The sequence below is a fragment of the Crocuta crocuta genome, unplaced genomic scaffold (genome assembly GCF_008692635.1).
Source record: "Crocuta crocuta isolate KB4526 unplaced genomic scaffold, BGI_CrCroc_1.0 scaffold3, whole genome shotgun sequence".
Lineage (NCBI taxonomy): Eukaryota > Metazoa > Chordata > Mammalia > Carnivora > Hyaenidae > Crocuta > Crocuta crocuta.
The window spans coordinates 3873251-3883063 of record NW_027529934.1 but is presented as its reverse complement, the minus strand read 5'-3'; the positions used below and the strand labels follow the sequence as shown (position 1 = coordinate 3883063).

At 44.6% G+C, this 9813-nt stretch overlaps 1 long non-coding RNA gene across 1 annotated transcript; it reads left to right on the top strand.

The window, feature by feature from the left end:
* Window positions 1-1405: 1405 nt before the first annotated feature.
* LOC144230789 (uncharacterized) lies at window positions 1406-9371 on the top strand. Its single transcript, XR_013334869.1, has 3 exons — window positions 1406-2214; window positions 4375-4688; window positions 8417-9371. It is a non-coding gene; the product is annotated as an uncharacterized LOC144230789 (long non-coding RNA).
* The last annotated feature ends 442 nt before the right edge of the window (window positions 9372-9813 follow it).

The window sequence follows — 9813 nt, the reverse complement described above, 5'->3', positions numbered from 1 at the left end:
AAGTGTCTCTACCTCCCCATCTGCCAAAGCATCCTCCTCGCCTCCACTGCTGAGGCCCTTATGAACATGCTACCTTCTCTAAAAAGAGTGTCCCAATTCTTAGAAAAGAAATAATCCCTGTTGGTCCCCATCCAACATGGATTAAGTCTGAGCTCCTTTCCTGCCCCACCCCCCGCCCTCCGGCCAAATCTGAAATAGAGGTATTGAAAGCAGTAATGAATGGCATCCTCTGTCTCAGCCTTATCCTCCTGACTTGATAGTTTCTAGAGGCAAAGTGCTTTGCGCTTGGGGCATTCCCACAGCATAGTCCCTAGCGCAGCGAGATGCAGACATTGAGACTTAATCGATCCTGTTTAAAATAATACTTATTATTTTTTCTGATCATAAAAGTATGAAAAGTTGATAGACCGTTTTAGATGGCAAGATGTCTGCTATGTTTCGTTAGCAATCCTTAAGGCAAACCTTTAAATTTGCAGCTAGAAAGTCACTTCCCTCCAGGGCACTCTACTGATTATCAGACAAGGCTAACTGCTTAGGAATTTCTTTATAGTCTTAATATTTGCCTTCTCGTAAATTCCATCCACTGATGCAGTTTTTCTGCTCCTACAAATCTACTCCTTCTGTATGATTTAACAGCCTTTTTCTAATTCCTTGGACCGTGTGTGATAGCTAGCGCAAAGTTCCTAACACCATGACCATCACATAGTAGACACTTAAATAATTTATTCTTATTATTGCTTAATTTCTTTCGACTTCCTATTAAAAAGTTAAAAAAGAATAAATAACTAGGGATAACCCCTATCCTCTACATTTTTCTCCACCTTTTTTCATTCCTGCCCTGCCTCTCTACCTACTCTTCTCTACATGTTCTAGGTCAAGGCAAAAGAAATGGGGAAAATGAAAATCATATATGCTCTTTTCTTAAAATTCCCATGCTAGGGTCGCCTGGGTGGCTTAGTCGGTTAAGCGTCCAACTTTCTCTTCGGTCATGATCTCGCAGTTCGTGGGTTCGAGCCCCGCGTCGGGCTCTGTGCTGACTGCCAGCTCAGAGCCTGGAGCCTCTTTCAGAGTCTGTATCTCCCTCTCTCTCTGACCCTCCCCTGCTCACGCTGAGTCTCTCTCTCTCTCTCTCTCCTAGAAATAAATAAAAATATTAAAAAATAATTCCCATGCTAATCTGGCTAAGGAAAAAATATTTACCACCCCCAAGTGAAAGCATCCAATGAATTATGTGAATTATGTTATCATTTTTTAATGTTATCTTTTAACTACAAGGTGTCGAATGCTCTCATCTGCTTCCAATAGTCTTGAATAATGTCACAAACAGTGATGACATCATAGAATGCCAGGTGCTGTCTCAGAGTTTTGCAAAAGGAGATGAAGCTGTGAGAACACTGAAAATATGGAGTCCCATATCCTGTTCTGGCCGCTGTGATAAGGAAACACATAACTAGTGTTCCCAAGCGAAGATCATGGGATGAAGGAAAGGAGCCAGCCAGGAACAGGGTTAGAAGAGGAAAAACAGCTGAAGAGAAAGAAACTGTGGGCGAGTAAAAAGAAACTGTTGATTTTCACTGGAGAGAGTGAAGTGGAATGAGTTTACATAAGATCCAAAATAGCATCTCCGTAGATTTCTAAACACACAGAGGAGTAACCACACTTTACAGGACCCAGCACTGCAGTAGGATTTGTTGAAAGACAAAAACAAGGAAGTATTACTATTCACAATGAGTAATCAACCAAATGTTTGTAAACATTCATAAGAAATAGCAATAATGAAATATTCCAGCAATCTTTGGAATTCCTCAGAGTTCCAAAGAGGATAAAATGGCTTGGTGTGCCTCTTCTCCACAGATGGCTGTCTTCGGCAGCACCTCCTAAGAGCTGTGCCCTGCGCTACTCTGGCTAACGCCATCTACTGCCAAGGATCTTGCTGCCAGCGAAGAGTGTGGGCATGAGGAGAACAGGCCCCAGTTTGTTTTGACTCTTCAATGACACTTTCAAGCTGCAGCATATTCAAATATTTTCTTTATTTGTGGCAGCCCTCTTGAGGATCTTACAATGACCTTCTGGGCAAATTCTCCCCAAAATGGACCACCTGACTTTATTAAGAGATTTCTTCCATGGAAACAGATGTGCTCAGGCGTGGCCACTATGGGTGAAACCACTTTCTGCTCCCAAAGCTGGACACAGGGTTCACTCAGCCTTCCTCAGGTGGGTTATTCCTACACTTTTTAAGTCCTATCCCCATATCACACTTGGCAAGATTATCCTACAATGATGAGTAAAATGATATATATTTTAAGATTGTTTATTTATTTACTTTGAGAGAGAGAGAGTGAGAGCACTTGCACAAGCAGTTAAGGGGCAGAGAGAAGGAGAGACAGAATCCCAAGCAGGCTCTCTACCATCAGCACACAGCCCAATGCAGGGCTGGAACTCATAAGCCATGAGATCATAACCTGAGCTGAGATCAAGAGTCAGACACCTAACTGACTCAGCCACCCAGGTGCCCAAGTAAGAAGATATTTTGAACAGCATCCATAGAAATTCTGAAAGAGAGAAAATTTATTATGTTCTGATGAAATGCCTAAGGGATCATTTGGGTATGAAAAGACATATTCTAGAAAGAGAAACCAAAAACAAAGAAAGGATGGAATGAATATTTCTGTGTCAGGAAAGGAGAGAAAAAAAATTTTGTACCTATAATTAGAAAGGGGGGAACACAAGAGATTCAGAGACTGAGGATCTTCCTGGAGATACAAAGAAGTCAACGGAAACAGGTGGAGAGAAAGCAACAGGCAGCATGCAGGGAGAAGGAGAGGTGGCCACTGAGATATTCCAGGTGCTGGGTATGTTGAAAAACGTGAAGAATGGCTGTATCTAATATTGTGCTTTAAGTTATACAAACTCATGCTATGACTTCCCTCCAATGGCCCAACCTTCAGTGGATCTATAATGCTAGGAGAGAGCACTGGAGATGGAAGAAATTACAAGGAAAAGAAAGCCACATTTCATGTTTGCATATACTCAGAGGAGAGATAAAAAAAATTCTCTGGATACAGAAATCTTAGCTAGAAGTAACTAAGAAAAATATAAGCCCTTCCACTTCCAAGAATCTATAAAACCATTGATATTCCAAAAGGAATATGGGGTTTCATATAGAGATTGAAACCTTGAATCCCATTTCTTTAAAATTAAAGACTTGTTAAAGATAAGTTGCAGACCAGAAAATTATATTTGCAAAAGACACATCTGATAAAGGACTATCATCAAAAACATAGGAACATTACAAGTCAACAGGGAGGAAGCACAAAACATGACTAAAACAATAGAGAAGAGACCTGAACAGACATGTCACCAAAGAAGACATACAGATGGAAAATAAACATAAGAAAATATGCTCAAAATCCTACATCCTTAAGAAATTTCCAACCAAAGCAACAATGAGATGCCACTACATACCTATTAGAATGGCCCAAATCCGAAACACTGACCACCGCAAATGCCGACAAGAATGCGGAACAATAGGAACTCTCAGTCGTTGCTGGTGGGAATGCAAAATGGTGCAGCCATTTTACGAGACAGTTTGGTAGTTTCTTACAAAACTAAATATGCTCTTACCATACAATCCAGCAATCATGTTCCTTGGTATTTACCCAAAGGAGTCAAAATTTATGTACACACAAAAACCTGCACACAGATGTTTATAGAAGCTTTATTCATAATTGTCAAAACTTGAAACGAATCAAGTTGTCCGTCAGTGGGCGAATGGACAAATAAACTGTGGCGCATCTAAACAATGGACTATTATTACATGGCCGAAAGAAATGAGCTATTAAGCCATGAAAAGACACAGAAGATGCTGATCTGGAAAGGCTACATACTATAGGATTCCAAATATATGACATTCTGGAAAAGGCAAACTATGGTGGCAGTAGGAAGACCAAAAGGAGGAATTCTCTGTGCTCTGGAATCCTCTGTGCATCAGGGCAGTGACACTATTCTGTCTGTAGCCATAAGGATGGATGCATGTCATCACACATTTGTCCAAACCCATAAAATGTCCAACGCCAAGAGTGAACCCAAACACAAACTATGGACTTTGGGTGATAATGATGTGTCAATGACTGTTTTTAAGAGCAGTTTTAGGGTCACAGCAATATTAGGCAGAAAAGACAGAGAATTCCATAGACCCCCCTGCTCTCCCCACGCCCTGCAGCCTCCCCAACTCTCAACATCCTCCACTCGAGTTGTTCATTTGTTATAACTATCAGCCAAGGAAATGTGAATGGACCCAGCCTGTGTCCCCTCCTTGCCGACGCGTGTAATCATCAGTGCCTGAATCTCCAGGCTTCTCCTTCTCTGTTGCAGCCGCAGGAAGACAGCACACTGGGACGGAGAAGCTCTGAGGTCAAAGCAGGCTAAGAGGCCAGGCTGGAGATCTGCGGGACAACTGTCGTGACAAACCAGTAGCACCTACCGGGCTTTGCATGAAGAAGGAATAATCACGTCTGCTGGGTCGAGCCCCTGACATTTAGCACGGTTTGCTGCCAGAGCTCAAGCTGGTCCGTCCTGACTGTTATCCCAAGTTTCAGTTCAAGTTCACTGAGGCCTGACTGGTGCAGGAATGCAGAGCAGGAAGCTGGGAACAACAGAACACTGAACACACTGGGGAGGAAACAGTGGTAAGTTTTAGGTGAGCTCAGAGCTCAGTTTTGAGGGTTTTCTCTAATCTAAGCAACGCTTTAGGTCAGGACTACAGTGTCCATTTCACTTCTTCCAGTTTCCTGGAGAGTGGTTTCTTTCTTTCTTTTTTTTTTTTTAGGGGAGGGTGAGATGGCTGCCATCCATCATTTTGGAAAGTCACGAGATTTCGAGATAGATGCCTAAACAAAGGACAAGCGTATTAACAAATCTAGCTGTCCAAAAGTCAGGGCTAATGTTAACCAAGATGAGCATTACTGCGATTGCATCAAGATGTCCTGTTATTTATTTAACTTTTCCATTTTCATTTTTTATTTGGGTAAGATAATTGCTTGTGATAAGCCTCGGGTGTGGAGGTCTGGTGCATACAGAGTGGTGAGGCGAGCTTTAGTCTGTAGCTGGGGATGCGCTGGGGAAAGGAAACCAGGTATTAACATATTAAAATAAACTCCATTCATGTCCTTTTGTGGTCTTGTTCGAAAAGGAGGACCTCTCCAAAGTGAATGGTTTACTCTCAACAGGAAAAATTCTTATTAAGGGGATGATGTGTTCACCTGCTTGAGGGAAGAAAGATCTCTTGTATGAGTGGATTTTATAAGAGACAAAGAATATCTTTAGAGTTTCTTTCCCTGGGTCTGATCCCACGATACTACCTGTGCGTTGCACTTCATATCACCTACACCAGCACCTTCCATTGCTTCTGGCCGAGACCTTGACACTGGGCCACAGCAAGGCTTTGGTGCCTTAATTCCCCAAATGGAACTTCAGTACAGGAGACCTACTTATTTAAATGATTCAACACACAATCATAATCCTTTCAATGGAAAAACAACCATGGCCCCAGGCTCTCATGTGCAGCGGATACCCCCCTCCCTCTTCTCCCCTGCTGTCTCTTTCCCAGCACCCTCTCTGTTTAGGTCTGAACACCCCAGCAGCTTAAGTGGAAGCAAATGTGAGTGTGGTTCCTACTTCTGTGAGGCTGCTAATGGCTTGAGACATATTCAAGTGCTCTGTTGGACAGCGATGAAAACAGCTCCTGGTGTTTGGGGGCGCTCACACGGAGCCCCGGCAGCGTTGTTGCTGTCGTTTTTTCAGACAAAAAACCTGAGGTTTGGAGAGTAGGTAACTGACCCAGGGTCACACTTCTACTGCTTCTGAGACGAAGAGGACAGGACGGAGGAGGGGTGTTGTTACATTGTTCCTTCCCTGACATCTCCTGCCTACCAAAAAAAGTTGAATTGTTGGATCCTTGAATTCCTTTTATTTAATTTTTAAACTTTTTATGTTTTTTATTTATTTTTGAGAGACATAGAGAGACAGAGTGAGCGGGGTAGGGGCAGAGAGCGAGGGAGACACAGAATTCAAAGCAGGCTCCAGGCTCTGCCGAAGTCAGACGCTTAACCAACTGAGTCACCCAGCTGTCCCCTTGAATTCTTTTTAAAAAGAGGATATTTTGGGGCACCTGGGTGGCTCAGTCGGTTAAGTGTCCCTCTCTTGATTTCTATTCAGGTCATGATCTCATGGTACATGGGTTCAAGCCCCACTTTAGGCTCCTCCCTGACAGCAGAGCCTGCTTGGGATTATCTCTCTCAGCACCTTCCCTGCTCATTCTCTCTAAATAAATAAACAAGCAAACAAACTTAAAAAGGAAATAAAGAGAATATTTTCTAGGCAGTCACCCCTAGTAACCTGTGAGCTAACATTAATGCTTGCACTGCTGTTGTAGCTCAAATATCTCCTGGACGCTATCCTGTGTCCATCCCTGACCTCCCTCTGCCGTCCTGGGTCTGGGCACCACCCCTGTCCTCCCTTCTACTTCTTACAGTAGACGGCTCCCCTTCCCCTCACCCCTGCCAAGCTTCCTGTCCCCTTTCCTCTCGTCAGTCCACCCTTCCACCTAAACTTACATGACTGTGTTTTTATTCCATTTCGATCCCTTTCCTACTTTCTTGTTTTCCTTCTCCTTCTTTCCCTCCTCTTCCTCTTCTCATCTTTTCTTCCTTCTTTCCTTTGCTGTCCCCACCTCCTCCTCCTCTTCAAGTGCATGTGCACTGCTGGGAATGCTGCAGACGATGAACCAGTAGCTGCTGGACAAGAATGCATCCAGATGAATTGCTAAGCCATTCATTAGTCATTCCAGCACTACCTGAAACTTTGTCAGCTAAGTGAGATCCTTTGTAAAATGTGTCCTTGGAGCTTCCTCCCTTGGCTATCCCTGAGCAGAGTCCACACCCCGTATCTGCAAGGTCTAAGAAGTAAAGGAAAATGGGAACAGGAAAGACTGAATCCTACGGTAACTTCATGTAATAATCACAAAAATTTCCAGCTGAATTAAGTAGAATTGGGGATAGATCATTTCTCTATGGGAAGAATTGTTCCAAAACAAATGACTTTCTGTTCTGAAAAGATTCCCATTCTGAAGAGAAAAGGGTGGTCTCCTCTGCTACTCCTTGGGAATTGGATAGACCCTCATTTATCTCCAATGCTTTAAATTGACCTAGATGACTAAAGGCGGGAAGTTGGCCATTAGCCTTCAAAAGGCCCCCTGAACCTGTATCATGAGCCATCACCCCAACCTGAATATTTTCTTTCTATTCAAATTCCATCCCAAGCTGGCAATCTGGAAGCCATCGGTGGGTTCTCCCTCCCACACAACCTCGGAACAGTCAGTCAGCAGATTGCTGCGCTATCGCCTCACTGCATTTTGAATTCCTCCTTCTCTCCTTCTCCTTGGTGGCTCTCNTATACGTGCAAACATATGATATTTGTCCTTCTCTGCCTGACTTATTTCGCTCAGCATAACACCCTCAAGGTCCATCCATGTTGCTACACATGGCCAGATTTCATTGTTTCTCATTGCCATGTAGTATTCCATGGTATAGATAAACCACATCTTCTTGATCCATTCATCTGCCTCACTGCATTTTGAATTCCTCCTTCTCCTTGGTGGCTCTCCTCTCTTTAGCCTTTGAGTCACACTGTTTGTCTGGGTCATAGTGGCCTCGTCCATGCCCCTAGCACCATCCCTCTCCAACTCTTCCCTCGCTGCTGCCTCAGTGATGCCATCTTGTCTTCCTGATCACCGCGGTGCCTCCACAATTTGGCCCCGGCCTGTTGCACAAGCCCAAACCCTCCAAGGAGACTTCGAGGTCTTTCGTGAATCTCTCCAGCCTCGTCGTTGCCACTTTCCAGTTCTCCTGGCTGTGCCCATGTGAATTCCTTGCCATTCCTGAACACGCCATTCTCTGTTTTCTCCTTGGCTTTGCATTTATTGTCCCTTTCCTCTGGAATGTCATTTAAACACTCATCAGGTAGCAAATGCCCTAGTTCAGCTGTCCCTGCTCCCCTGCTGTCCTTAAGAGACAGCAGTAATACAGCCCCTATTCACACTGTAGTGTAAAGCCTGGGTTACTGGTCTTGGTCACTTGTGTGGCGCTCGGGGGCCTAGGCTATGTCCTACTGTTGAAGTCGTGTAGAATTTGACTGCCTGCTCATGCTAGCACACATAATCATACACTGCCTAGTAAATAATACTCAACATAATAACTATTACTGTACTGTAATAGTTATAGAATCTACATATGTTAACATACATTGTTAACAGAGTATAATTTCTTAACTACATTATGAATGCTTATTCCCATTGCTCCAAATACATTCCAGGACTCTCAAGATTGAGAACCGTGTGTTTTACTTCTTTTCTCTGTAGCTTCCGATGCCTCCTCACACAAGGAAGATGAAGAAGACTCAAACTCAGAAACGTGGTGAGAATGGGCAGTGTACCACATGCAGCCAAAGATGCAAGGAAGTTTGACTTCTGGGGATCCCACTTCCGTGGTACCTACTCATCCCAGTGGGCCATCCCATCCCTCTGAAGATGGAGACGCTGGCTCTGTGCTTCCTGATTTCCCAAGTGGGAGGGGGCACCGTTGCCTACAGGACCAGCGTGCCCAACAGGGCTGAAGAAGATGCACTGGGCAAGAATGGCAAACAGTCTCCCTGTCTGCCCAGTGGGTTGATGGCAGCTCTCTGAAGCACTGCACTGAGAAAGGTCCAGAAGCCAAGTCAGGGCTCAGCAGACAATGTGACAATCCAATCAGAAATGGCTCCAAAGGAGATGGTGACCCATGGGCTAGAGGTTTGCCATCCAGGTCTAGAGACTTCTGCAAGTGGAAAAAGCATTCCTCTCAATCCTTCAGCACTCCAACTACAAACATATCGAATTACTTCTCCCCATCCATAGAGGGGAGGAGAATAAAGTGGTAGGAGAAGGCGACAAAGTCCCAAAGTCGAGAGCTGAGCAATAACACGACTTGCACTGGACTCAAACACCTCCATGAAGCTTCACCCCCAGGACCTAGGGTCCCCTGCTCCACCTGACAAACTTCTCCTCACTCTTCAGGACACGTTCAGATGTAAACTTGCTGGTGAAGCCTTCCCCAGGTCCTCCAGTTCATGCCATCTGATCACGTGACTTTGGCTTAGGTCACTGTCATACTACTTGTACAATTGATACACACTATTTTTAGTTTCTACACAGCTGTCTCTCCCACCGGACACAGCACTCCTTGAACATGTCCCCTTAGTCCCATTCCAGTGTGTATTAATGCTTTGCCCAGGCTTGGAATGGATTTGGTTGTTATTAAATTGTATGCTTCCTCAAAGGACAGTCTCGAGCCATTACTGGTATTTCCTTACTGGGTAAACTGAGACTCAGATCTCTTCATCATGTTTCCTGTGATTATTTGGTCCAGTGGTGCTTGGACCAAACTGCTCCCCTCTCCCGAGGTTCTTCACTAGAGGTGGCTGGGCCTGCTATGCAGGAACAGTGCTCGATTCATGCTCTATCACGTCTCTTATCACTTGCTCCCATAGCACAACTGCAGTCCCCGTGCTCATCTGTTCCCATCTCACCCTGGGGATGCCCCGGGCACAATGGAGAGCCCGATCTGGAGCAGGGCCCCACAGAAAGGCGACCCCCAAAGCCCCACTTATTCTCCAACTGGAATGGCTTGTGAAAAAGAAAGTGCTGTGCTTTGGGCCAAGCAAACGGATGGCTGCACCAGCAAGGACCGCAGAGAGGGACGGCAAGTCCTCTTACTGACA